Source organism: Ambystoma mexicanum, chromosome 6p (genome assembly GCF_040938575.1).
Source record: "Ambystoma mexicanum isolate Mex_15411 chromosome 6p, UKY_AmexF1_1, whole genome shotgun sequence".
In the NCBI taxonomy this organism is placed as follows: Eukaryota; Metazoa; Chordata; class Amphibia; order Caudata; family Ambystomatidae; genus Ambystoma; species Ambystoma mexicanum.
Window position 1 is genome coordinate 1538242722 of NC_090935.1, and position 23747 is coordinate 1538266468.

Sequence of the window (23747 nt, forward strand, 5' to 3'; positions counted from 1 at the left end):
TCCCTCTGAATTGTCTGTGCAACCCAGGTCTTTCTCCCACTGAGCCTGTGTGTGCGGTGCTGTTAAATGGCCTCTTGCTAGCAGAGCACCATATAGTTGTTCTACAGATCTCTAGACCCCTGGTGGGTATTTAGAACATTTTTCACATCCATTCCCCTAGCGCAACCGGCGAGAAGCAACCATTCTCTAGATGTACCCATTACTTTCCCCCCCGACTCCCTCAGATGGTCAAATAACACCCTCAGTTGTGCCGCCCTGTAATATTCGTAAATATCTGGGAAACCCATGCCCCCTTTGTTTTCCGGGAGGATCATCGTTTTGTACGCAATGCAGGTTTTTTCCCCCTCTCATGGGAAGGTCAAAAGGGAATGTTTAACCTCACCAAAGTATGAGTCTGGGAGCACTACTGGCAGCAATTGAAATAAGAAGAGGAACCTCTGGAGAAAATTAATTTTTATCGTGGACAGCCGCCCCACCCAGGAAAGCTTCAGTTTTGCCCATTTTTGGATGTCTGTTTTCACTGCGGACCATAATGGGGTGAAGTTAGCTTGGTGTAGGTCTCCCAATTGTTTTGTGATGGTCACCCCCAAATATCTCATTGTGCTTGAGCTTTATGGCCCAGGTGTTAAATGGGCCAGCGGGAAGGTGTGCCCCGTCTAGCAAAGGGAGGACCTCTGTTTTATTTAGGTTAATGCGAAAGCCCAAATGGGATCTGTATTCGGTGATTGTTGCAAGGAGAGCAGGGATTGACTGGGCCGGGCGAGTCAGGTACACTAAGATGTAATCTGCGAATAACGCTAGTTTGTATTCCTTTCCAAACCAGGTGAGACCACTAATTGCAACCTTCTCCCGAATCGCTAAAGCGAGGGGCACCATGAACAGTGCAAATACCAGGGGTGAGAGTGGGCAACCTTGCCTGATCCCTCGATTGAGGGCAAAGGGGGGAGATGCTATGCCGTTAACTACTACCTTTGCTTTTGTATTTCGGTATAAGGCCTGTGCACCTTTTATCCAGCGCACCCGTAGGCTTGCCTTTTGTTGCACTGCCGTCATAAATGGCCACACGACCCTGTCAAATGCCTTTTCAGCATCAATCGAGACCAGGGTTGCGTCCTCGTCCCGAGTGGCAAGTGACGCCATCAGATCTAATGTCTTGTGAATATTGCCGACCCTTGCCGCCCTTTGACGTAACCTACTTGGTCGCTATGTACAAGTCTCGGCAGCGCTATGCTCAGCCTATCAGATTTTTGCATCAACATTGGTCGGGGTGATCGGCCTGTAGGAGCCACACTCCTGCTTGTCTCTCCCTTCTTTCGGAAGGACAATTATACCCGCCTCTGTAAAGGAGTCGGGGGCTGACCCGTTTCCATAATATCGTTAAAGAGAAGGGTCATAAAGGGCAAAATGGCCTGACTATTAGACTTGTAGAAGGCCAGGGTGAAGACATCTTGTCCTGGCGCTGATCCCGGTTTCAGCTTTGAGATGGCATGTTTACTTCCTCAAGTTTTATAGGAGTGTGTGAGTGGTCCATGTACTCGCTGTTCAGCTTCTCAAGCCCTATGTTACCCAAGTACTCTTTTGCATCTACCCTGCCAGCTTCGCTATCTGAGGTGTATAGAAGCCGATAAAACTGTACAAACCGAGCTGTGTTTTCGGTAGGGACATTAAGCAAATTCCCTTCTGAGTTCTTAATTTTAAAGACTGACCTTTCTGCTCCCTGTCCTCTTTTTCTAGCCGCTAGTAACGTGTGGGCTTTGTCTCCCGTCTCATAAAACTTTTGTATATCAGAGCTGGGTCAGCGCCTTCCAATTTCATAGGTCTTTTAGCTCTTGTCTTAGCTCTCCTATGGCTGTTAAAGCTCCCGTGCAGTCCCCCTCTCCCTTGGTTAACTCTGCCTCTTTCCTTCTGATCTCTTCTTTGAGGGCCACCTCTCGCTGCACTCGCACCCTTTTCATGAAGGTTTCCTGCACTATCAGCATCCCTCCGATTGTGGCTTTCGCTGCTTTGCAAACTGTTGTTGTTAGGCAGAATCCTGTGCAGTTCCCTTGGGGAACACTGCAAAAAGATAAAGACTACAGGAGTAAGCAGTAAACCCAATTGGGGGCAGTCTGTACCACCCAGATTTACCTGGTAGCTGTGGCTGAGCAGTCAGACTTCTCTCAAGAAGAGTAGGGCAGTATACAGAGGATACACAATAGGGCTAAAAACAGATTTAGAGCAAGCAAACACTGACCAGAGCTTGGTATCAGAAGTATATAATTATTTATTTAACACACACTTTAAGAAATACACTAGCACTATAAATCAGAGCAAGTTCAAACACAATCAGAAAAGTATACACACCTCCTTTAAGAATTATTAGACAAGTCTAAGTCAAAACACCACTTTTTGTCAAAACAGAGGTGAGGGCGTAACTTAGATGGCACTCCAACAATTAAGAAAAAGGGAGAGAAAAAGGCAGGTCATGAAAATAAAACAGTTCCCAACACTTTTAAAAGACCAAAACAAGTTAAAAAAGGCAGAGTCTACTGTAGAGCCAAAGTTCACAGGCCAGGCCCACTTTAAATGGAGCAAGGTGAAATGTGCCCAAGATCACAAAGTTTAGAAATGCATTCATGTCTTTGTAAAAATGTTCAAAAGAGGTTGGGTTGATTCAGAAGGTAAAGTTAGAAGGTCTGGGGCCAACCCAGTTGGAAAGAAAAGGATTTAAGGGTCACCTTTAGCAAACTGTAGAAAGGGAGGCCAGGTGGAACACAGTACCTTTAAAGTTGAGGAAGCTCCAGCGGTGGCAGTTGTTCCTGGCAGCGGGTGCAGTTTGTGGTTTCGACCAGGGGAAGAGATTATCTCATCGAGGAGAAAACTTGGAGTCGTTGCACTACCCAGGGAAGAAACCAGTCGCGGAGTTCGTCAGTTAAAAGGTGCGTTCCTGGTATTCGCGGTCACAGTGGTGAAGCTTGGCTATCCGGCCGCCAGGGTGCTTGGCACAGGCGATTCGACCAAGAGACGTCCTGGAAGGCGAAATGACGAACTGGTTGATCCCACCAGCTCAGAGGAAGAAGACTCTTTCAGCAGAAGATCGTCTCTTGTCGTCGGGAAAGTGGTGAGGTCGTTGCAGCAGGGCTCCACCCTTGGTGTCATTGTTGCAGATGGCTCAGCTTCTCCCCTCTTTCGATTTCTTAGGTCCTGTGGTGACTTCTGACGTTTCAGTCGCAAAAGCCCTGCTTTTATGCGGAAAAGCCCCCATTCAACAGCCTTGCTGTCACTCATACATGCTAAGTGGTGAGCCGGGCGGCTCACCACTGGGCCAATCAGAACAGAGTGCAACTTGTGTTGCTAAGGCAACGCAGTCCAGGGTGCCCATTCCCCCACCCACACATCCTGGGGAACCCAGACAGAGTGGCACCAGTTGGAGGGCTTCTGTGGAGAAGCCAGCCAAAAAGTGGAACAAAGGGACCGACCTTGGTTGGAGTTACAGAGACGGACACGAACGCCATTTTAGAAAAGAGTTCTGGCAAAAATACCCAACCAGTGATTTAATATTAAATAAATAAACCAGCGGTATCTTTAACATTGCACCAAAAAGTGGTGTGAATATTTTGCGTGGTAACCACTGCCACCAGCCAGAAACTCGATAAGGGGGGACTGGACAGTGCCCCCTTGGAAACAAACCCAGGGGCAATCGAATTAACCCCTTCCAGTACTTCCACAATATGATGGTTTGTACTGGTTCTGTTCACAATTTTGGACTAGTAAAGTCAATGGTGACTTTACATGCCCTGGGAGACAGTAGTCAGTCCCAGGGTATGGAGTCTATGTTTGGGGGTCACTATGACACCCCTGTGTTACTGCACTGAGGGTGCTGTGTAACACATACACAAAAACAGATGATACCCTATGGAGTAAAAAAAATACACACAAAATGTCAAAGACATAGCTCAAATCATGCCTAAGAGTGGGAGGAAAAGAGTCTCACTCTTAGCAGGAGAAAAAAACAAACCCCAAAAATCCAGCAAAGCTGCTGGTGGACTCACTAGGTTTGTGAAATTAGCCTTATAAGAGAATTCTCCCTAACAGTTGTCCTGGGGAGCTCGCCCATGTTGTTTTGTGGAACGAAATCCCTGATCTCGGTGTCTAGCGTGTTGTTAAAGACTTGGGGCCTCATTACACGGTAGGCGGTAGGGACATACCGTTACCGGTAAGGGATTACCGGTATCGGTAAATCCCCTCCCCAATCACGACCCGGACATACCGCTATTAGCGGCACCGCAAAGTACGGTGGCACTATTAGCGGCAAGTCTGTGAGCGCGCGGCCCCTCAGACCGGAAATAGCGGCATAGCGCTAATATCACGGCATCACGAGCCATGCGTACATGGCAATACCGGCATGTAGTAGACCCAAAGAACCCTTACCGGCAAGGCGCTAATACCGGCATCGCGAACCACACGTTAAAAGAGCACAGCAGAGTTCCCACCTGCCACAGGTGGACAAAATCAGCACAGGTGGAGGCAATGGAGACTGGCAGCACAAAAGAGCACACCACACCCCTCCCCACACCCATTCCCACACCAAGATGGATGCAATACTAGCAGCATTACATGGGCTAGAGGACATGATTGCTGTGCAGCAGCTACAACAACAGGCAGCACAGAGGAGACGCAGGAGGAGGAGGAGGAGGGCAAGACAGGCGGAGCAAGCACCACCAGTGCACCTAGTGATACCACAGAGGCAGCCACCAATTCCCAGGATCAGAGCCAGTCCAGTCAACCTAACCCCTGAGCAGATACACACCCTGTACCGTCTGGACTGGGATACCATCACCACCATAGTAGACATGATATACAACGACATTGTGAGTCTCATTGACATCCGTACTGCCATCCCCCCTCTACTGAAGGTAGTAACAGTGCTCCACTTCTTGGCCACAGGCACCTACCAGCATACGGTAGGTCAGATGCATGGCATATCACAACCAGTATTCTCACGCACACTGAACCAGGTGCTCGATGCCCTCCTGCAGCACACAAGTCAACACATATACATGCCACGGACTGCCCAGGAGATCTCCAACACCAAAGTTGGCTTCCATTCACTGGCAGGCATCCCAAGTTACATCGGGGCCATCGACTGTACCCATGTAGAACTGGTGGTCCCACATGCCAATGAGGTAGTGTACCGTAACAGAAAGCAATACCACTCCATCAACGTCCAAATGGTATGTGACTCCAATAAGATCATCACACATTGCTGTGCCCGATATCCCGGTTCAACCCATGATGCAATGGTCCTGCGGAACTCGACAATACCACGATACATGGAGCGACATGCTGGACAACGTTCGTGGCTACTTGGTGAGTAGCAGGCCGACCACATGTCAGTGTGATGTGGATTGTGAGTGGGGGGGGAGATGCATACTCCAACTGGGCGTGAATGGGGGGGGAGATGCATACTCCAACTGGCCGTGAATGGGGGGGGGAGATGCATACTCCAACTGGCCGTGAATGGGGGGGGGGGAGATGCATACTCCAACTGGCCGTGAATGGGGGGGGGGAGATGCATACTCCAACTGGGCGTGAACTTGTGTCATGAGAAGAATGGACATACATATTTGCATCACTGTACAGTGAGGCAGCCCACAATGGACCAGAGACAAAACCACATGCCGGAAGTGAGTGCCACGGCAAACATATCAATCCATTACGCCAAACAGGCCATTCCAAACAACATGCACACCGCACAACACACCATTCCCCCATTACACAAATCAGCAACATGCATATCAAAATCACAACTGAAATGTACGCTGAACAACATCAGAAATGGTCCGCGCACATGAGTGCATACAAATGGATCCCCTGTAGCCATTGTGGTGAGGCACACCCGTACCCCACCACAGAATTGCCATCAAACAGCATGGGGACATCAACTAAGGAATGGCAGTGTACTAGCAGTGTGGCACTAACGTTGCCAGGGCCAGGAAACACAAATCACTTAAACTCTGGCGGGACATGGCAATCCCTGCTGTATGCATGCATGGTGCATGTCCACTTGCAAGGACCACCTCACCTTCCCACATTGCAGTTACCCTGATTGCCATGCGTGCTTGGATCAGTGGATGTCGTTGAATATGCAATGTTTGTTTGTGTGATATGTGCACGCTCCAAATTATGTAGACACTTACACATACCCATTGTTGCACCCATGCAGGTGATGCAGGTTATCCCCTGAAGAGGTGGCTCCTTACCCCTGTGCGGAACCCACAGAACAGGCACGAAGAGGACTACAATCATGCACACACCCGTACCCGCGTGGTGATCGAGCAGACATTCGGCCTATTGAAGGAACGCTTCCGGTGCCTCAGCAGGTCGGGCGGGGCACTCCTGTACGGGCATGAGAAGGTGGCCAAGATCACCATGGCATGTGTCATGCTTCACAATATGTGTATCAGACGGAATGTGCCAATGCCCCCTGACATAGAACTGCGACCACCGTCTGAGGATGATGACGGGGATGAGGATGGAGGAGAGGGGGCTGCAGGTCATGCAGGTGGCGATGCCCATGAGGGATGTGCTGTGCGGCAGCACCTGATAGACCATTGTTTCTGATGCACATGGATTAGGAGGGTGCAATTGGTGTTCAGCTCAGGGCACGGGGTGTATGGAGGACATAATCACAGTGCACCCTTCAACAATAAAACACACATACACAATTATCAATGTCCAGTCATGTGATTATCCATGCCATTACGTCTGTATTGAGCATTATGACATTCAAACGTGCATGTACCCTCCACCCCAACAACCCTCACCCCCCTCCCCCCACAACTCCCCCAAACACCCTCACCCCCCTCCCCCCACAACTCCGCCGAACACCCTCACCCCCCTCCCCCCACAACTCCACCGTACACCCTCACCCCCCTCCCCCCACAACTCCACCGAACATGGTGTGCACATCAGTGCTGCATTAGTTCCCAAGTGTCAACAGGGACAGGCTGGCCCTACTTCCCTCCTCCACTACCACCATTGGGGGGTTGTGAGTCTGACCGCCGCAAGGACCGGCTGGACCTGCGCAGGATGGTTGTCTGGTCGGAGCTAGTAGACGAGGGCGTGGCTGGTTGATCTGCTCCCTGTGAGTGACGGATGCTCTCCATCGCCTCAGCAATGCGCGTTAGGACCTGCCTCACAGCGGCCATCTCGTCACATAGGCGCGTCGTGTTGCTGTCCATGGCAGCTTTCATGTCCCTTGACAACACCCGGATCTCCTCCCTGGTCGAGGCAGCCTCGCTCACTTGCCGGGCAACCAGGGCATTGAGCTCCTCCTGGCGCTGGCGTATCAGGCTCATGGTGTCGTCTGCGGCCCTGCCCCTGTTACTCCTCGGCGCAGCTTGCTGCATGTGGCCGACATCAGGTGAGCTCGCCACGGGACTGAATGACCCATCCATTGCATCTCCGGCATGCACCTCATGGATGTTGCCATGGGCTGTGGAGTGGGGACAGCTGGGGGCTGGGTGTACGCTGCCCTTCCGGTGTCGGACATGGGTCGTCCACATCACTCATAGGTGCCGTGGCTGCTGCTTCCCCAACGGAGCTATTGGCTGCGGACGGCGTGCCTTCTGGCACTGGCTCCTGAGTGGTGGGGGTGGGTGGTGGGGGTGCTGCCACAGTGTCGGATGGCATTTCGACCCTTGGTGTGGTCGTTGCGTGGGTGGCTTTTGAACGCTGGGCCACTCCAGATATCCCAGTGCCCCTCGATGTACTGGGCCTGGTGCCTGCATCCTTTCCCTTGGCCTGCTTTTTGGGTGGTGGGGCCTGCGTTGCAGCGTCCAGCTCCTCACTGTCAGATTGTGACCCTGTGGGGGAGCAAGACAGGGATAACATCAGTGATGGGTCAACGTGCATCATGCATATGTTGTTGTTGCTGCAGTTCTTTGGATTTGGACATCTACTTTGGGCCTGCAGGTTGTTGGCCAGATGGGTGGGTCATCCGGACATGTGTCAGGGTGACACGTGTGTGAGGTGCTGCATGCATGTGGTTGTGTGGGGATGTGCAGGGCATATATGCAGGGTTGTGTACATGTGTGTGATGACCCCATCCATTAGCTGATTCCCAATTCACATTTAGGGGAGGGACTCATGCTTGGCATTGCTGTGTCTTGCGTGGTCACTCACCTCCGTCTGACGTTGTTGCCACACCACACTCCAGTCGGCCCACTCCCTCGATGGATTCTATGCCAATGGTGCTGGCACATGTCTCCTCCCACTCCTGCATCTTCATCGGGGATCCACCTCCGCCTCCTGTGCCCATGGCCAGATTCCTGTTGGCCGATAAAATGCTGCGTACACGGAGGCGCAGATCATCCCACCGCTTGCGCACGTCCTTTACGGTGCGGGGGGTGGAGCCCACCGCACTGACTTTCTGCGCCACCTCAGCCCAGATTTCCTTTTTTCTCAGGAGTGCCGGGCGCCGCATGTCGCTAGCGAACACTACGTCTGCATTTGCAGCCAGGGTGTCTGCCAGCATTTTCAATTCCTCGTTTGAGAAGCGTTCTTTGCGCTGGCGCGCATCGGCTTTCTTTAGGGCCTTGGGCATTGTTTGTTCTTCTGGGATGTGGTTTTGCCAGTCGTGGTGTTGCTGCAGGTCCTGAGTGCAGGGGATGGCAATGGATTGTGTTTTTAAAGATGGCCGCCGGGCTCTTTCCCGTTCCGGTGCGATGACGCTATTTCCGGTTCCGGTGTTTTACGGTGACCGCTAATAGCAGTGACCGCTAATAGCAGTGACCGCTAACAGCGGTGGCCGCTAATAGCGTGCAGCATGAGGGCGGAGGTGCTATCAGCACTTTGGTCGGAGCCGGTAAGGTGCTTTTCCGCCATGGCGGTGGGGTCATTTACCGTCATGGCCCTATGCGCGTGTCCGCTAACTCGTAATGTAACGCTATTAGCGGTCTCCTACGATGGCGGACATGCTAATGGCGCCATGACGGTAAATCACATTTTTTAGCGCCTACCGTGTAATGAGGCCCTTGGTCTTTGTATAAGGTGTCATTGCAAATCCATCGTTGCCAGGTCCAATTCTACTATTCCCATGTCGGGGTCCGACCATCCCACTAAATCAATGCCCGTGTTGACTATGTTGTGCTCTTGTGCCACCTCTATAAATAGATAATCAATTCGGGTGAAGGTGCAGTGTTGGGGGGAATAAAACATGTATGCTTTGGTGTGTGGGTACTGTGTTCACCAGGTTTCTATCAAAAAATGTTCCTGCAGGAGGGCTTTAAGCGACTCCTTCCCTAGTGGTCGTGTAGCTCCCTCTCTGTACTGATATCCAATCTAGCATAGACTCAAGCATCGTGTTAAAGTCCCCACCACAGATCAACATCCCCATTTTCCACCCATCCAGGAAGGCTAAGAGCTCACTACTGAAGGGGATCTGGTGACTGTTTGGTGCGTAGACTGGGCACAACGTGACCGCTTTGGACATAATGACCCCCTTAATCGCCAGGTACCTCCCGCTGACATTGTTGTTGATTCGTACAATTTGTAGGCCTAATGACGCTTGGAATAGTACACCCACTCCCCCTTTCTTTTCCGGTCCTGATGCCCACACTGTTCCCCCCAGCTGCTTTCCCTTAATGTTAAACTCTTCTGCTTTACAGAATTTTGTCTCCTGTAAGAACAAGACGCCCAGACCGGATAGGGTGAACGCACTGACAAGCATGGATTGCTTCTGGGAAGAATAAAGGCCCTTCACATTGAGGGTCCCGAACCGAACCATGTCAACTACCATCATTTCGACCCTTTAGTATTCTAAAGTCGCTGTCAGTTTGTCTGCCTCCCATGTGCTGTGTATGTTAACTTTACCGAGAGGACCCATCCTGTCGTACCCAAGTGTGTATCCTTGAGAGGTGCTCCATGTCTTGCCTTTTCTCTTTCTCCTATTTCTGATGTTGACCCCTGGCTTCCACTCCCACCCCTAAGCAGAAAAAAAGGAATTCCCAGGGATACCTTTGTGATGGGAGATGCCCTAAGGAAAAACATAGGGCCACACAACAGAGATCTCCTTGGAACCTGCAACAGGAATAGCTACTTTATAACAATCTTTTTTCTCTCGAATATAACTTACAATCCGCCATTAAGTGCTCAGGTCATAAGGAACGGGCATGTTGCCTTCCGCCGGTAGGGGAAGCACTGGCCCAAACTGAGAATCAAAATACTTTGGTAGCTCGAAGTGCTGGGGAGCAATGTATTTCTCGATGATCATCTTAGGCTTATTAGTCCGCTTGCCGCATCCGACAGTTCAGTCTTTCTTGGTCAGGGCGTGTTTAACCGTTTGAACTTTCTGGTCCCCTTGGCGCTTCCTCTTCTGGACCAGGGGCCCTCTGGTTTCCTGGAGGTTTTGGAGGAGGATGGGAGTTCCTCCATCTCTGTGCTGTTTGTCCCAGCGGTCAGGCCCTGCAGCACACTTTTCAGCGGTGACAACTTGATATTCTTCATTCCCATGTTCGAATGACAGCGCAAAGGGGAACCCCCCTCTGTAACAAATTCTTTGCTCCCGCAGCCAGGTGGTTAGTGGGTGGCTGTCTCTCCTTTTGGCCAATGTTACTGCTGACAGGTCATGGAAGATTTTCACCTGTGAGCCCTAAACATTTATATGATGTCTCTCTCTCTTCCTCGTTGCACAATCTCCATTTTATGTCTATAATGGTGACATTTCGCCAGAACTGATCTTGGGCCGCCTCGGGGTCCACCTGCCCGGTGCACTCTATCAAACTCCAATTCCGGTGTGAGGGGGGAGTCAAACAGAGAGCTTACTAGAGATTTCATCTCTCTCTCCAAGCTGAGTGGTGTTTCGTTAGGAGTATCCCTCAAGCCCAGTATGTTGGACCTTCTCTCACGGTTTTCCAGGTCATCCACTTTAGCGGCTAGGTCTAGATTTCTCTGCTCAAAATCTTGGCATCGTCCTTCTTCCCTCATCTCAAGCAAGTCAGTGGATTGTTGATAGTTCTCTAAAGCCTTCACCTTATCCTCCATTTTGTCGACTCTGATCTGCAGGGCCATCACTGTTGTTCCCACGCTGCTTTTTATCGATCAGATCTCCTCCAGGAGCAGGTGAATATCTGCATTTGTAGCTGCATCCTGATCTCCCCCCGGGATGGCTGGCCGGTTTCGGGGTGGCGGAGAATCCATTTCTAGGCTTGATCGACGGAAGCCCTGCAGCTTGAGTATGACTGCTGGGTCCAGGTTGGTTGGCATCCAGGCTCAGCACTTGATAGATCTGGATCTGCACTGATGTCCTTTATGCTTTGGTGAGATGCGTCAGTCAGGGGGGGCGATAGTAAAACCGTCCTGCAGTGAGATCTTTGGCTCAGCCCCCTGGCCGGTCACTCTAAGTGTCTGGTGAGGTGCGGCGGATCCGCACTCCACTGCGTGCCTTGCTGGTGCTTCTCCCCTTTTGCCGTGGCTCGCTGCTACCCCTAGGCCCCTGCATGTCTGGGCACACAATATATTGCGTGGGCCCCTGGTGTCTCGCAGCTTGCCTGTTGGACTGGCCTTGCCTGGCTTCCTGGGCGTGCGTCGCTGTTTGCCTGCTTGCAGGAGGAGCGTTTTGGCATATTTACCAGAGGAAGGGGATCCACCTTACTGGGTGGGTAGATAGCAATTCTTATTCTGTTCTGGATGCAGGTAAATGAGGGCTAACTCCCCCTGTCAAGTCTTGCCTAACGGAGAGGAGCTTTCCCTCGAATTTTGTGAGCAGTGTGTGCCGTGTAGCCAGGGCTGTTATGCTGCTTTGAGGGATATAACTTACGGTGGTTCCACCTTGTGAAACGCTTGCCCGTGCTGCATGCTGCTCGTATTCTCCCTCGTGGCTTGCCACACCTCACGGCCCAGGTGCTAGGTGCGCCAATGTCGAGGGACTTGTTGCGCTTTTCCTAGGCAGTATTCTACAAAGATGTGGGCGACCCTTAGCCTGCACCCTAGGGCGCAGATGGCACTGTCCGTTGCTGGGGTCCTCGTTGCAGTGGTAGCACAGTTCAGGGCTCCTCAGCACTCCAAATGCCCGCGTTCGTTGCAGGTGTTGGGCGCTGGGTCAACCGCTGTTTTCTTCTGGTCCCCCGATGGGGGACGCGTAGGAGCGGGTGCAGTCCGCTGCTGTCGCTCGGGTGCTATGCTGCTTTCGACGGCGCTACTACACTCGCGAGGTGCCCTGTGTCACCTGAGAGTAACAGTCTTAGATGGGCCCACGTCTACTGTAGTTCAACGGCCTCCGGGGGGAGCATGGATCTGGGTGATGTTTGCTGGTTTCTCCGTCCCTATTAGTCTCGGGATTGGCATGCAGCTGGGCAGCTGTTTCTTCTTTATCTTCAGCCCTGTATAGTTATGGCGAGAGGGGTAAATTCTTGGACGTCGCCATTTCCCTGCAGGTTGCAAGGACGATGAAGGCTCAGGCAGCCATGTCGTCTGTGCCCCCTGGTGGTCTCCATGTCTTACCTTTTGAGCAAATAATGGAAGTTGGGCTCTGCCGTTTTAATTGGTCACATGACTCACCGTACGAAAATAATGTCTGCATATAAAGGACATGTATACCAGTTTGGACAGCTGCAACAAGTATGTGAGGCTTTGGATGTATCTGTATTCAGTTTACCATGCTGAATTAACTGAAAGTATCTGCTTGCTGAAATGTGGGTTGCTCATACATGTGTCAACTCGGCTTCAGGACAGATCTGGCTCTGAAGCGTGGGTTGCAAACAGTGGCATGGCTACCTCCAATGTTGTAATGAGGCCCCATATGTTGAAATGCAGAGTCTGAATGTTTTTTTTTAAATAATATATTTTATTGATTTCTTCAACAAACACAGTTAACATACACGCCAAGAGACAAGATCATAAAAATACACAAAAAACAAAACAAAACTTGTGCATTCAAAGGTTAAATCAATAATTAAGTATGGTCAGAGTCCGACGAGTCCCCTTTTTAGCCGGCTTCATGTGTTTCCAGTGCACATTTCCGCCGACTGGTAGAAGCTACCTGGAGTCGTGCTCCTCCCACCTCCCCCAGATTTTGGAAGCTTTTGTGTGGCATCCCCGTGCCTTGTAGATTCTATGATCCAACATTGCACAAGTGTCCATGTTGTCTGCCCACTGATCCAGTGTCGGGAAGTCCAGAGCTCCCCATTTCTGTGCGATTTTGCGTTTCATCAGTCCTGCAGCTGTTGCCAGGAGCAGCCCCTCCCATTTATTTGCAATGTTTTCATCGGGCGTACCTAACAACATAATTTTGGGGTCTAGTGCGATGCTTCGACCCAGTGCTCTGGACAGCTCCCCACAGCATTCACCCCAGAAAGTCTGGATTCGGGGGCATTCCCAAAGGATCTGTATGAATGTTCCAGTTTCTGTCCCACATCGGAGGCAGTTCGGGTTTGGGGGCATGCCCCCATCTGTATATTATGGTTCTAGGGTAATATATTCTATGTAAGATTTTTAGCTCCAGCAGGCGGAGCCTGGAAGAGATTGCAATTTCCCTGGGGTGCATTAGGACTTGTATGCAGTCCTCCGGGTCTATGCCTCCCACGTCTTCCTCCCATTTGGACTTAAGGTGAGGGAGTTCCGGGGTGTCAAATGAGGCCATGGCGTTATACAATATAGAGGTGCATTTGGTGGGGATGTATGCCGGGAGTATGTTGCATTCTATGGGTGTGCTTTCGGGAATGGCAGAGTTCGACTGAATATGTGTTCGTAGAGCGTGGGCCAACTGAGTATAGTGATATTGTTCAGTCACTGGGATCTGGAACTTTAGTTGCAGAGTGTCGAATGAGGCAATTTCCCCGTCCTGTAGGATGTCCCCGATCTTGGTGATACCGGCCTTCTCTCATTTGGACCATGGTTTAAGTTTACCCAGCTCTTTCAGGTTGCTGTTGTACCACAGAGGTTGTGCAGTAGTGATCTTGTCTTTCCAAACTACAAAAGCATGTGCCCGTCTCCAAACCCTGGCAACATGCGCCGCCATTGTTTGTGGGGAGGGTCGTCCCAGGGGCTGATAGAGCAAGTGAAGTGGGTCTGTATCGTGCAGGGCTGCTATTTCGGCCTCTATATGTGGTAGCTCCCGGTCCCCGTGCAGTAGGTCATTGACCACAGCTAGCTCCGAGGCCCAGTAGTATACTCGGGGGCGGGGCACTCTGATTCCTCCCTCCCAGATTAATCTCTGCAGTGTGGCTAATGCAATGTGGGGTTGACCTCCTCCACATATGAGTTCTCTAAGGAGATTGTCGAGGCAGTTGAATTCGGAGTCTTGAGTTTCAAGCGGGGCATTCTGTAACACATGAAGAAATCTGGGCAGGGTAATCATTTTAAAGAGGGCGGCTCTGCCCATAAGTGTCAACGGGAGGAGTTTCCAGTGGTAGACATCGTCTCTAAAATGGTCCTTGATTGGTTGGAGATTATGGGATGTGTAACGAGTCAAGTCCTCTGATACCCAAATCCCCAGATATCAGAATCCGGCTGATTCTACTTTGTACGGGCAGTCCTGGGGAATGGCTTGTGTACCGCCCTTCACCGGGAAGAGGACTGACTTGCTCCAGTTAATTTTCCACCTGCTAAATTCGCTGAAGTGAACAAGCATCTCCGTCACTATGGGGCAGGTTCGTATCGGGTCCCCCAGGTAGATCAAAAGGTCGTCAGCATAAAGAGACGCCCTATCCTCAGGTCCCTCCGGCCATCTAAATCCGGTCCACTCCTCAATTTGGCGGAGCCATAAAGCGAGTGTCTCTATTGCCAGAGCGAAGAGGAGGGGGGACAGGGGGCAACCCTGTCGCGTGCCTTTACCGAGGGGAAAGGACTCCGAGGGCCACCCGTTAACCTTCACCTCTGCATGTGGTCTGTATAAAGGAGTTGTACCCAGCTCAGGAAGTTGTTTCCAAAGCCCATTCTCCGCATGGTTTCCCAGAGGCTGTCCCAGCGAACCGAATCAAATGCCTTTTCAAAATCTATGGCCAGTACTGCCAGCGGTCCGTCTATGACTGGGGCTCTTTCCAATAGTAGGTGAAGGCGTCGTATGTTCATCCGCGTTGATTTGTATGGCATGAACCCACATTGGTCCGGATGGACCAGGGAAGTAATGACTGATTGTAGCCGGTTAGCTAGGAGCTTGGCAAGGATTTTGGTTTCAGTATTAAGTAGTGAGATGGGCCTATAAGAGGTGCACTGCTCCGGTGGTTTGCCCGGCTTGGGAATGACGGCGATTGTGGCTTTGCGCAGGTCTGGCGGGAGGGTACCCTGCTCCCGAGCCCCGAGGAACATCCTGTGGAGGTATGGTGCTAGTTTCTCCCCGCCCAGTTTCTTTCAAGTGTTTTCCCAGACTGTAATTGGGCCATGGCTTCAGCTATCTCTGTTTCGGTCATAGCCGCGTCTAATTGCTTCTTTTGCTGTTCCGACAGCTGGAGCAGTGCATTGTCCTAAAGGAGAGAAGGGTTCAATGGAGATACCGGGGAGCCATACAGTGTGGCATCTCTCATGGCGTTGACCCTCATCTCTCCTTTCAAGCCAAGCCAACATTTTCCCTGCCTTGTCACCATGTTCATAGACCCTCGTTCTGGACTCCCGATGGGCCTGTTTAGCGTTGTCTAGTTCGATGTTCCAAAGCCTTTCTCTAGCGCCCTTGAAGGATCTAAGGGTCTCAGAGCATGGGTCGAGAACATCTTGGTCTCCCAGTCACTCATTTCGGTTTCTGCTTTTGCTAGTTCCCGGAGCCGTTCCCTCTTTTTGTTTGCTGTCCAGGAGATTATCTCCCCCCTCAGCATTGTTTTGTATGCCTCCCAGATGATAACGGGGTCATCCACTGTGGTGGTATTGTTTTCAAAGTATTCATTCGTTGTTTCGGTGGCCCGGTCGACAAAGTCGGCGAAGCCCAGATAGTAACTGTTCAATCTCCATGACTTGGGAGGGGGAGTGCCTTGCATCCCCAACACCATTGTCAGGGGTGAGTGATCTGAGATGCCACGGTGTTCGGGAGGAGAAAGTAATTCAATCTAGACATGGAGTCATGTGCGCCCGAGTGGAATGAGTATGCCTTGGTGTCAGGGTGAAGGTGTCGCCACACATCTCAGAGGCCCAGAGCTGAGAGAAATTTGGCCAGATTAGTGGAGGCGGTCGGGTTGCGGTCTCTAATGTGAGTGCAGTCCCTACTGTTGCATACGACATCATTAAAATCGCCCCCCAACACCCACATGTCGGGTTGGTGTTTTGCCATGAGGATAACAAGGTCTTTTAACAACTCCTCTCCGAGCCCTGACGGAGAGTACGCTGATGCTATGGCCAAGGTTTCTCCCCCTAGTGTTCCAATTGCTACCACATAACGACCTCTGGGATCCCGTTCTACTGTCAGTACTTCGAGTGGGAGGCGTTTATGAACCAGTATGAGTGTCCCTCTGGATCCCATGGTTTAGTGCCACACGGTAATTAGTTCTCCGAAAGAAAGTGCAATTGGTACCGGCCAAGGGTGTTTCATTAAGTAGGGCGATGTCTGGGGAGTGTCTGTTCAGGAATTGCATCACAAGATGTCTCTTAATTCCGGAGCCTAGCCCATTCACGTTCCATATGATCAATTTGAGGGATTTGGGCCGCTCATGGAGTGGTGAGTGAGTCATTGTAGGTGGCATTCATAACTTCTAGGGTCGGGTTCACAGGTTCTTGAGAGCTGTTGCATAGGGGCATTATGCTGGGGCAGGTCGCGGAGTGGCTCAGTGAACCCATGAATGCACCATAATTTAAAAACAATACAAAAACAACCTGAACTGCCCTTTTCCCCCACCCCATACTCCACCCCAACACGAAGTACCTGTCGCCCAAACATAATTAAAACCTAACTTGCGCTTAAACTAGAGCATAAACTTTCCAACGTAGATCATCTCCGTACTGTTTGAGCCTCACAGTTTGTGTGTATACACTGAAGCTTGGGAGCCCAGTATTCTTGCACGCTGATATATTGTTGCTTCCTTGTTGGGGGGGCAGCTCTACTTTGGCCGCCAGCCGTTTTGCGCCCTTTGATACTTGCTTCCGTTGAAGCAGAGGGTCCGTTATGCTCCAATTCACAGTGGTTGTGCTATTTTCAAATGTTACCGTACATTGTTATTCGTTTCCTTGTGGCAGGATGGCGTCCTGTTGTTGTTGGGGTCTGATATCCGGTGGCCTCTCAGGATGTGGTCTATTGCATTCGCCTCCTGTTTTCTTTCAGGCGGTCCAGTCGCCTTCTATGTGGTTTTCCACCCAGTTCCATGCTTCTTTTGGGTCTGTAAAATATACCCATTGGAATGCGGTGCGCCCGCTCTATGGAGAAGAATTTGGAGAAGGATTTTGCATCATATATGTCCATGAGCCACTCCTCAAGAAAAAGTTCCATACTTGCTCCCTCCGCCTTCTTAGGGAGGCCGAGTATACGGATGTTATTGCACCTGGATCTTCCTTCACTTTCATCCACTCTTGCTTCCAGGATTTTGATACGGTCTAGCATTCCAGGCATGCCTCGATTGACTCCACAAAGGCCATCCTCAGTTTGAGAGATGCGTGCCTCAGCCTCACCAGTGCGTAAGGTCAGCTTTTGGAGGTCGTGTCTCAGTAGGGCTACGTCCGCACCAATGCTGTCCATCTTCTTCTCCATTGATGTTCTGGAGCTGGCGATTGCACTCATGACATCCCTGAGGGAGATATCATCCTCCATATGTCAGGTTCAATTGATGCCGGCTGTTCCGGTGAGCGAGAGAGTGGTGTGGTGGCGTATTGGTCTATCCTGCTCTGTGTGGTGGTTCTCTTGGGTTTATCTTTCCCCATATTGCCTTGGCGCTGTTGTGTTACTGGGCTCTCTTCCGGTTCGTGGGGGGGGGCGTAGATCGCGAGCTCTTGCAGTCCAAGAGGGTGGGCCGGGGACTGCGATGGTCAATTGCCTTATTGTTACCCTCTTCCCCCACTCCTTACCTTTGCCCTGGTATCTGGGTCCTCAGAGCCACCTTCGCTGCTATGAAGGAGAGTCGGCAGGTGCTCTACGCAGAGCGGAGCACCGGCGCCCGTATTACGGGTCTTGCCAGCTGTGTCCAGGGTTGTAGCTTGGATATCGATGATCACCAGGGCCTCCTGGGGGCGATTTTGTTGTCGAAGCGTTTTTACGGGCTACAAATGCTGGGATTTCTTTGAGTTCGTCTGGGCCACAGTCGAATATGAGGTCTATACGTGTAAGTGTAGTTTCCACAAGGGATCAAAGTCACTGACACACCAGAAAAGTATCTTGGAGCTTCGTATGACTTGATCTGCAATCAGGGTGCGGTATTCCACCTGTGCGTGTGAGGGTTCAGCCAGTGGAGGAGCCCTGGTGCTCCGGAGTTTTCTGTCATCTCATGCCTTGGGTGCTCGCTGGCTATAGTTACCACTTTAGGCCGGAGTAACTGTAGTTCACAGATATTCAGCCGTATTCGTTGTTGTGGTGCTGATATGCATGTTTCCGCCGCTTTCAGCATCCTGTCCCTCTTGCCCTTCGTCACCCGCTCTTCCCACTCCTTACCGCCGCTCCGTGTCGTGTTACAGCTCCAGGACACAGTGCTGCGGCGCTGGGGGAAGGGTAGCAGACGCGCTGCGTCAAGCGGAGCACCCGTGTCCGTGTCGTGGGTCTTATCAGCCGGGTGGGGGGGACAGGGCAGGTTATGCAGGCACTCCTCCCGGTTCGCAGTGTCCGCCTGCACACCTCAGATGTTCCAGGCTACATTCCCTCACTTTGCCTCGTGCAGGGAGGTAGGGGGTTCGTTGTCCTCACAGGCGCGCCGATCTGCTAAGCCTTGGGAGTCGCCAGATGGGGCCGATATGCCCTCCGAGCTCCGCCTCCTCGATGTCTGTGCAGCCGGAGATGGTGGGCGCTCTTGCTAGGCTGGCTTCTTCACTGGGTCGCCGTGCTCTCCGCTCGCCTTGTATCTCCGGCGGCCATCTTGGATGTCTTCCCTCGCAGTTTGTTTGTCTGAACTCCAACCCCCATAACTCTGAGAATACACTCCGATTATGGTCCGCTGTACCGCGTTCTGTTGCAGCAGTGTTTCGCACATCGCTGGAGAGTATTTTGGATATCTTCAAAGTAGTATTTAATCAGAATGAATGCAGGATTAGGCTGGCGGCCCGGGTGCGACGGAGGATCACGTCTTCATCGCACGCCCATTGGCCACGCCCCCCCAGAGTCTGAATGTTGAAATGTGGAGTCTAAATGTTGAAATGCGGAGCCCATACTCCTAAACTCCCTCCTTTTTTTCTGCTGGGATATAACCCAAAACCACTGCTGGGAAAACAAATATACATGCTCTAATTCCAATAAGCCACATCTTAATAGTCGAAAAAAAAATAACATACAAATGGTAATATTCATACACGAGAAACATTATGTATATATCACTAGTCTTGATTCTTGAGGAAAAGAAAGAAACAACATCTTTAAGAAAAGCATTAAAAACAAAAAATAGTTTTTTTTTAGAATGAGTCTCTTTTTTGTTTTTTTTCTCTTTTTTATCTCTTGATCCCCTTTATCTTTTATCTTCTTTGTGATTTTTTGGGGGATTTCTTGGGGGATTATTAAAGAAAAACATCATCACTTTCAGAAAAATAAATCCATAAAACTTTGTCATTGGCTTCAGTCAAATGTAAAAACCAGTTCAAAATCAGTTCCTAATAATAGTAAAAATTGTTTGTGATAAAAAATAGTCTTTGTAAATAATATAAAAATCGCACAGGAAACCGTTCTTGGTGGAACTCCTCCATTCCAGGACTTCATGGGACTTCCTTCAGGGTCATCATCTTTACATCTTTCGGGGTCATCATCTTCACCCCATTCTTCGGTCCCAGATGTGGTAGCACTCCTCCACACTGGTCACATTGACTGCTGGGCTCTTCCTTCTTTGCTGACTGTTGCAGCGCACTGCCTTCCTCTTTCTTGGTCCTCCTTTTGACTTGCGTGCATATCACCTACACTTCTTCTGGTGGTTGCCACCCTTGTAGCTCCTTCATGGCCCACTCCATGTGCGCCGACCTTGCTTCTGCAAGCTCATGAGCCCTGCCGAGCTCTAGCATCTTTACCAGCATGATCCCCGGTTCTTTCAAGATGTGTGTGCACAGCTTGCTCGACCAACATCGCTGAATCACCAGGCCTCGAGGCTCACCTTCCTCACCCTGGAAAGCACACACGACTGCCAGCTGTCGCAATCAGGTGACACACCTGTCAATGCTTTTTTCCGGCCCCTGGGGTGCCTGCTGCAACTGAAACCTCTCATAGTCGACTTTCATCATTGGGGTGAAGTAGTCCATGAGTGCTCTCCCCCCGTCTTGATAGGACCTGTCTCCTGAGGGCAGGGTTTTGTACAGTTTGTGGACCCCACTCTGTGCGTAAAATAGCAGCACGATCTTCTTTTTCTGGTCAGCCACCACCTCGGCAGCCTAGAAGAACATTTCCAGCCTCTCCAGCCAGTGGGCCCATGCAGGCCCTAGGTAGGCTAGCGTACCTTCAACAGCGAACTCGGGGGACTGGGTTACTGTGAAACTGTGATGCCCCCACTAGATCACAGCATGGCATTTGGGCTGCGCCTGACCCTGCCGTTGTGAATATGGCCCTTTGGGGGTCACCCATACCTCTGTTTCCACTGAACCTGGGGTCCTGATGCATCAATGGCCCTTTGGGGATGCCCTAGGTACATTTTCTGGCCTGACCACATGAGCACTCTCGGCTGCGAGGGCCACGTTCAGGGCCTGCTGAGCCAGTGCCCTGAGTCCCCTCCCCCAGGCAGAAGTGTGATGGTGCAGTGGATTTGCTTGGGGTCACAGCCCAGGGCCCGTTCTCCCCCAGGCAGGAGTTACTGGGCCCTTTCGTAGCAGCCAGGGTGGTTGCACCTCTTTCCTTCTCTCCCCCAGTCAGGAGTGTGATAGAGTCACAGACCTGTTTGGCCACAGCCCAGGAGCTTCTTCCCCCAGGCAGGAGTTACATGCTTACTGAGGCTGTGGTGGGGCCACATCTGCTCTTCCCCCCAAGTGAGAGTTTGTCAGAATATTTGTGCGGCGGTAGCAGAGGCTGCGCCGTTTCTCCCCAGGCAGGAGTTTAATAATGATATTGGGCCTCATTACGACCCAGGCGGTAAGTTACCGCCTGGGCCGTGACTTTACCACCATGGCGTAAACTACGTTTACGCCATGGTGGTTGGCGGACTTACCGCCCCATTCCGAGGTTGGCGGGGGCGGTAAGTCCCCAATCCCCATTTACCCTTCCCCATTCGAATTTTTGCCCCATAGGGCATAATGGGAGTGGGGAAGGCGTTAATTACGCCACCGTAAATTACGGTGGCGTAATTAACTCCATGGGCCCTCATTACGACCCTGGCGGAAAGTGACTGACCGGACCGCCACAGCGTAAATAGCGTTTCCGCCATTGCACGAAGGAGCAAAGTGCGGCCCATTCCGACCCATCGGGCACGAGCACCACGCCATGGCGGAAGTGCAAAGTCCGCGATGGCGGAAATGACCCCAAAACGGCCCACACCGCCGCCGTACGGCGCCCTAGGTGCAATACCGCCACCCCTCTTAGCGGTCACCGCAGTGTGCGCCTACCGGAAAGTACGGTGACCGGAAATATACGGAAACGGAAGTTAAAACATGGGCCCGGAACGGGAAACATCCCGCCGTACACCCATAAAACCACTAAAACCACACAACCACTAAAATCACTACCCTGAAACACACCCCAACCCGTCATCCACCCTAGCGAAACCAAGAAAAATGGGAAAAGTAGCAAAGAAAGCGTGCGACCGCAAGCGGCAGGTCCACTTCTCCCGTGAGGAACTCACCGTGCTAACCGAGACCCTCCAGGAGAATGCTGCCGTCGTCTTCTCCACGCAAATGACCAGAACGGCACTTGCAAACAAGAAGGCCATATGGGCTCTGGTGGCACAGCGGGTAAGTGCGGTGGGGACCGCACCCCGCACCCCACAGCAATGCCGCAAGCGATGGGACGACCTGCGGATACGCGTCCGCAGCATACTCTCTGCCAACCGCAACATTGCCACAGCCACCGGGGGAGGCCCTGAATCACCCATCAAGTTGACCCCCTGGGAAGAAATCTGTGCCTCCACCATCGGAATGGAGAGCATAGAGGGAGTCGGAGGGATGGAGAAAGGAGTGCAGACATCCGAAGATTCAGGTAGGTGGGCCAAATAAAACAATGCCAAATCCACACAGTCCATCCATGTGAAGTACCATGCGTCCACATAGTGCAACAGAAACACATGTCCAGGAGAACGTCCACACACATCGGCCTGATAGCGCACGTTAAAACCCACAATAAATACATAAATAATTAAAAACCCCTAAAACACGCACTACACGTGCAGCAGGCACACCCTAACTGCAGGCTGCCAAACAACTGCACCCTCACTCCACACACAAATGAAAGCACCTCCAAGGCCCCGACCCAAATCACCCTCAGGTACCACCCCAATGCATGTGATACAATGCCATTCCAATTCCCACAGACCCATCAATAACCCTCGCCCTCCTTTACTCCACCACAGGGTCCGATCCAAACGACGAGCTTCAGGACACCCCTACCAGCACACCTGCAAAGAGGGCCAAGACCAACGGCCAAAGACCCTCCACCTCAGCTGCACGCATCAAGACACGGCAGCAGCACAAATCAGGTGGCAGCACAGAGGAGGGAACATCAACAGGCACCCCAGCAGCCAGCATGCCCACAACACCACCACCACAGGTCCCCCCAACGGATGCCACAGAAGGCACTGCCTCTGGTGGCAGCAGCACCATAGGTGACACCCCATTGATGGCAGCATGCTCCGACACAGAAGACGGGGATGTCGAAGTCAGATCCATCCATGACCTGTCCCAATCCCCCTGTCTGTCCCATCCCGTACAACATGAGGATACCACGCAGGGGCACCCACAAGACGACGACTGGCCATCCCCCACAAGCCCTGTGGCAAGGCAACATGAGGACAACAGCCCCTCTGTGACACCCCCGCAAATGGCCATGGCCCAGCAGAGGCAACAGTCCCTCGACCAGTTAATCGTGCAACAGCAGCAACTGGCCACGCTCCTCAAGGACCATGCCGATGAATGTGGGGGCACTAAGGCAGACATAGAAACATCAACTGAGACACTTAGGGCAGAAATGGAGAGAGGTACAGAGACGCTAAGGGCACAAATGGAGAGTAGCACCGAGAGCCTGAGAGTCCAAATGGAGACTAGCACCGAGAGCCTGAGAGTCCAAATGGAGAGAAGCACCGAGAGCCTGATGGGGGAACTGCATGCGACGTCCAAAGACGTATGTGCCGAACTTGCCGCAGTGCGCCGTGTGCTCACTGAGCTCTCGCAAACCCTTAGGGACATGCATGGACGTGAGCAGGCAGACACATCATCCGTTGCAAGTTCCGTCCAGGGCAGCCCCCAACGTAGATCTGGGAGGAACCTGCGCTCCACAGGCAGGGGTGCCCCTGATACCCGCAGAGGGGGCTTGCAATAGCGACTGCCCACTGACAATGAGCATCTTTGGACACTGGTGTTCGGGGGGGAGGTAGGAGGGTGGAGGGGGTGTGTTGGGCTCACTTGGGTGGCGGGTCGATAGGGTGTTCAACATGATATCACATATGCCATAAACAGTGCACGATCAACCAATGAGATGTGTGGACATTGATCTTTGTGTACTAGGCCATCATAGGCGTACAGTCCATATTGTGCAT